Genomic DNA, 5676 nt, shown 5'->3' with positions numbered 1-5676 from the left:
CACCGCCCCAACTTAGAATAAATAAAAGTGAAATGTTCATTTGTTTGTTGAGTACAGGCTGATCAGGGTAACTTTACTGTACAGTCTACATCCACTCCTGCATCTTGTGCAGCAGAAAGGCATCAACTTAGTAAGACTCCACGCAGTCCATGGTGTGAACACACCAGCCCTTCTTTTCACTCCATGCCACTTTTAAGGCTTTTGAAAAGCAATAAGTGCACAATGTGCCCTGGAACTGTAATTACACTTCACAAATACGTAATACTCAGCACCTGCCAGCCTTACGCAGCGTGCAGAAGCCACCTGATTGCAAAAGCTGTTACAAATCTTGCTCACCTTTTCAAAAAGCATTGCCTAGTTCCGTGTGCCATTCACCTGACAGTCAAACTTGAGAGAAAATTTGGGCACTGTAAGCGTTGTGAGGCCAAAAGCACAATGCAAGTGCAACAGTTTTATTTAGGATGGTTTGTGGTGGGAGAGAAGGGGGAGATTTGGTCAGGTGAAGATTTCCTCCTCCATTTAAATTTTCCTAGTTACCAATTTTGCAATAAATCTCATGGCTGCCCAGAAGAACAACAGCTTCAACAAGATGAAAAGGATAAAAATATTGCGGGACAGCCTTGGTCACTGAAGGGTTTCCATTGCAGAGTCAAGACATTTGTGAACACTGAGGAAGAATAAACAGTGCTGAAAAAAATCATGCTATTTCCAGGTTTCAGCTGGGAACAAAGGCTAACTAGCTAATAGATGCACGTGTGCTGTCCCTGTGCTATTCTGATGGCCATGAGTTTCTGCAGAATATGTAACTTGACTTTCAGGCCAAAAATGTAGAATTTGTCTGAAGGAACAGACACGATCCAGTCTTTGTTTCTTAAACATACAGCTTGCTTGAAAATAGCTCTAAAAGATGGGAATTTCTCTGTTCTGTTCAGGATGGCATGAACACAAACATTTTACCTGACTCAGTACTAATGTAAATAAATCACATTTCCAGAGATGCTGGCAGCTTAAAGTCTGCGTGGAGTTTAGTTATTCAGTGCCCTATACATTAGATAGGCCCAGTGCAAATATTACCATTTTCTTTAGTAACATCTTAGGTTAAGTGTGTAAGATGTGAAGCAGTAGAATAACAGCAACCAGAACTTCCAGTCATATTCTGGGGACACAGAAATAAGTTTTCCAGGGTCCCATTGAAGGCTTTGTAAACACTCAGCAAACTAGTATTGCAGATGTTATTCGAATGCCATCGCTTCACAGATAACAATGTCAACATCTCCACTCTTCTCCACTGAGCAAGCAGTACTCTTAACACCTCCATCAGTTTCTCCTTCATTAGCGAGCACACAGATGAAGCACACAGAAGAACACTCCGTGCTGAAGGAGACACATCCCCAGCTACACTGTGTGTGATAACACCTCTAGAGACTGATGGAGAGTGAGGATGTTTGCAGCAACCTTAAAGAATAAGGGACTTAAAAATGAAATTTGGAATTGCAAACTCCTGGATAGAATCTGCACCAAGCAAACTGGTGTGTGCACTGAAGTTTAAAAACAGACAAAAGGCAGTATTTGACACATTTGAGTTTGCTTGTGGCAGACAAGCGGCACATCAGAGTGAGCATTGCTAACGGGCTATATAAGCACTACTAGGAGACCCTCAGGCCTCAACATCACATTAAAAAAATAAAGATAGTTTTAGTAAATAAACTACTAGAGAGGCCATGATTTGGTCTAATTGATCTTATGGCAGCAGTTTACAAAGATCCTCACCGTCTGCACCCTGGGGCATCCAGATGTGTGATGATTCACCTTTTCTGCCAAACATCCTGAAAGAATGCTTCCAAAGGAGAGGCTTTGGGAGAGTGGGAAGGAGTGCTGCTCTTTGGGGCTGCTGCTTTAGGCCCTAGCAGAGCGTTCGCCGGTCCTTTCAAGACTCACCTCTCCCTGCAGCCAGGACATTACACTTCGTTTCTCCATGCTTTCTTCCCCTTCATTCCCTTCCATGGACACTGTTCTTCCCTCCCGTGCACGTACACTCTTATTTCCATGTATTCCCCTCTATGCGCACCCTGTTCCTCTCCACGCCTCTCATGCATTTTTCCCCTCCAATCTCCTTTGTGTCCACTCTGTTTCTGTCCATTATATTACAGGTCCCAAACTGTTGCTGAGTAGAGGGGGATAATCATTGGCCTCCATCTACTTACTGGCTGTGCTCCTCTTAACATATCTCAGGACACTGTCCTGCCACCTTTGCTGCTGGAGCATCCAGCTTGATGTCCACCAAGACTTTCAGAACTTTTTTAGCAGAGCTTCCTCCAGTCAGTCAGCCCCAGCCTGGGTACATGGATTTGGATTTGTCCCTGTTAAATTTAATAAGATTTCTGTTGGCCTATTCCTCGAGCGCATTGTACCTCTGAAAGGCAGCCTTGCCTTAAAGAGTGTCAGCTGTTTCCCCCTATTTGGTGTCATCTGCAAACCTGCCGAGAGCGCACTCCGTTGCCTCCTGCAGGTCCCTGAGAAAGATGTGGAACAAGACAGGACCCAGGATAGACTTCTGCGATACCATACTTATTACCTACTACCTTCTGAGGCCAGTCATCCAAATGCTGTTTTTTACTCATCTGGTTGTGCACTTATCCACAATGTCCATCCACATTCAAGAATGCTGGTAGAGATGATGTTGAGAGCATTGCTGACGTTGAAGTAAATGAGAAAAAGCCACCTTTGTTCCTATCAATAAATGATGGTTTGTCTTCTGTTTCTATCCACTCCCCACTATTCCCATTCTCATCCCTGACAGGTCCCTCTCATCAGAGATCTCTTCCTCTCCTGCTCCCTCCACTTGTACTTCTCCGCTCCTTTCATGTTCTTATTCTGTTTTGATCTCTCTGGTGAAAATCTGTTTAGCTACAGCCCCTCTGTTCATGCCACCTCCCCTTGAGCCTCACCATTCACATTCTTTTCCCCTCCAAGCTCCTGCATTGCTGGATTTTTTCTCACAGATTGGTTCCATTCCATTCCCCTCTGTACATACTTTGTTTCCCTCTGGTTCCCTCCATTTCTGTTTCAACTTCAATTCTCCTCTGTTTGCAGCCTGTGGCCCTCCAGTCACCACTATTCACACTCTGCGCCCTTCCAGTTGCCCGCTTTCACTCTGTTTATAAGCAGAAGGCTCTGAGATGGCCATAAGCCTCCCAAAGACTCCCAAGTATGTAAAATTCACAGCCCGCAGAGTGCTGCTAGTATCCATCTATTTACATATACATGGTTATCTCAGTTGCCTCCAGGGTTGAATAAGGCTCTCAAGGATGCGCAAGACAAAACACTGCTGAAGGCGATTATCAAACTGTGCTGAGAAAAGCAAAACCAAGGTGTTTCACTCAGTAACACCCATTATTTTTCTAGGCTAGTGATATTTCATCCTAATGTCCAGTGAGACCAAAATGATAGGCGCATCCATGGCTGCTCTGTCACTGAAGGAGGAGTAGAAAGGACAATCCAGGCACACAGAAATAGAGCAAGAAAAGAAGGGGGAGAACAACAGAAGCGGAGCTGCTATTTAATAGGGGAAGGTACTTAACACATCAAAGAGCTGGAATATTACAACACGTACCAGAAAACTGGGACATCTTTGCCCAGGTCTAACAGAGCTCCTAAAATATCTACACATGCTACCAGAGGGAATAAAGGACAACTTTTCTTCCACAGTTCAGTAAGGACTCATTTCCTGAATGCTGGCTCCCGTTGCCGGAGCCTACCATGTCATTTTTGCCTTCTCATTAAGACAATGGGATCTTTTTGTCTCTCTGAGGGCCATGCTCCCAACAATCAGATTTCTAAGCACCAAATTCCTCCTTTGCTAAACTTCCTCCCTATTTCTTGCTACCACATCCTTTCCTTCAATCCCCATGACAAGCAATTCCTCCTGACAGGAAACTTATTCCAACTTCTGCCCCTACCTTGCCATCTCCCATCTCATCAGCAACCTACTTGTACTGTGACAGAGACCCTGTCCTCCCCTCGGTGGTTTTTTCCTGCCTTCAACCACACCATAGAATTTATAATTGACTATTTTTTTTTTTTCTTAAAGGCAGGACATCGATGCTCATAGACCCAAGGGAAATACTGTCCTGCTGTCTATTTCAGGTGAAGTTTACGGTGCTGCTTGAGGTTTTGGAAGCACTTCCCACACTCAGCACACATAAAGGGTTTTTCTCCTGTGTGGACTTGCTGCTGTCTGTTGGTGTGAGTGCTCTCTCTGAAGCACTTCGCACACTGAGAACGCACATAGGAATTCTCACCTGTGTGGGTTCACTGGTGCTTGGCAAGCGTTGAGAAATCACAGAAGCCTTTTGCACACTGTGTGCATTCAAAGGGCCTCTCACCAGTGTGGGCTCTCTGGTGATTTCTAAGGTGAGAGTTTCAGCTGAAACTTTTCCTACATTCAAGACAAGGGTAGGGCCTTTCTCCTGTGTGCATTCTTCTGAGGGAGATGAGGTGGGAGCTCACTCTGAAGTTTTTCCCACACTCACTGCATATGAAGGGCTTCTCACCTGTGTGGGTTCTCTGGTGTTTAATTAAATCAGAGCACCACCTGAAGCCCTTGTTACATTTGGGGCATTTGTGGGGTTTCTCTGTATGGGATACCTTATGCTGCTGAAGATTTGATGTCTGACTGATTATTTCCTCACACTCACTGTATGCAGAATTATTGTCCCCTATAGCATCTTTCGGGTGGAGAAGGATGCCAGGGAGACCTTCAAGGGCCTTTTCTAGATGAATGCCATCATCCTGTTTCTCCCCAAAGAGGTTCTTCTGATGCATTTCTGACATGTGCTGGCTCTCATAGGCCTCTGCCTTGCTACATCTCTGGAAAGCACAATCTTCAAATGCCTCCAGTAATGTCTCATATTGTTTCATGTTCTCAAGATCATCTGCCAAGGGACCGTCATCTTCATTCTCACTATTGGCCTCATCATCTCAATAAAAGAGAAGCCAACATGAATGCTCAGCAAGAAAGCAGGATAAGGAAAATGACTTGGAGACTGTAAGCCTTTATTAACTCTAGTTTAAGATTGGACTTGGAGGGCAACATGATGACCTGGACTTGCCTGTAAACTGAATGCAGAAGTTACTTTACTGGTTTTATATTATGGAAGTACTGAATTAACTTGTATTCCTCACCTTCGGAGATGTCAGTGGGGAGATCCCTTCCTGCGATCTCCTTGAAAATGGCCACACACAGCAACTTATCTCCTTCCATCTGGAGACCAACCACGAACGGACCCTGAAGGAGACCCCAGAGTAGCAGTAATTACCACCTGGATACCCCTCACCCTGCAGGCTATCCCAGCTAATCACCTTTTAGCGCAATCACCACCCTGGCCAGCACCTCTTTTTCCATTGTGGATAAAGATCTTGGGGTGAGGGCAAAACCCAAAACATAGCAAAGATCCTTAAATTTGCCTAAAGAGCCCCCTACACTGAGCTTCTTGCAGGCCCTTGCCCTATGGAGCTGTATCCTGCTCCCCAGAGCATCTGTTGGTGTGAAACCTGCCCACCAGCAGAAATGGAGGGAAAAAAATAAGGCCTAGATTATTTATTTCTAGTCATATTTTTGCGGTGCAGTGGGGATTTTTAAGCCTCTAATTCTTTTTTTTGGGTTTCTTGGTGCCA

At 44.8% G+C, this 5676-nt stretch overlaps 1 pseudogene; it reads right to left on the bottom strand.

The window, feature by feature from the left end:
• Positions 1-4137: 4137 nt before the first annotated feature.
• ZNF697 (zinc finger protein 697) lies at positions 4138-5404 on the bottom strand (annotated as a pseudogene).
• Positions 5405-5676: the final 272 nt, after the last annotated feature.

This window comes from Chlamydotis macqueenii, chromosome 1 (genome assembly GCF_036417535.1).
Source record: "Chlamydotis macqueenii isolate bChlMac1 chromosome 1, bChlMac1.mat, whole genome shotgun sequence".
NCBI classification, from domain to species: domain Eukaryota; kingdom Metazoa; phylum Chordata; class Aves; order Otidiformes; family Otididae; genus Chlamydotis; species Chlamydotis macqueenii.
This window is presented reverse-complemented; position numbering and strand designations above follow the sequence as displayed.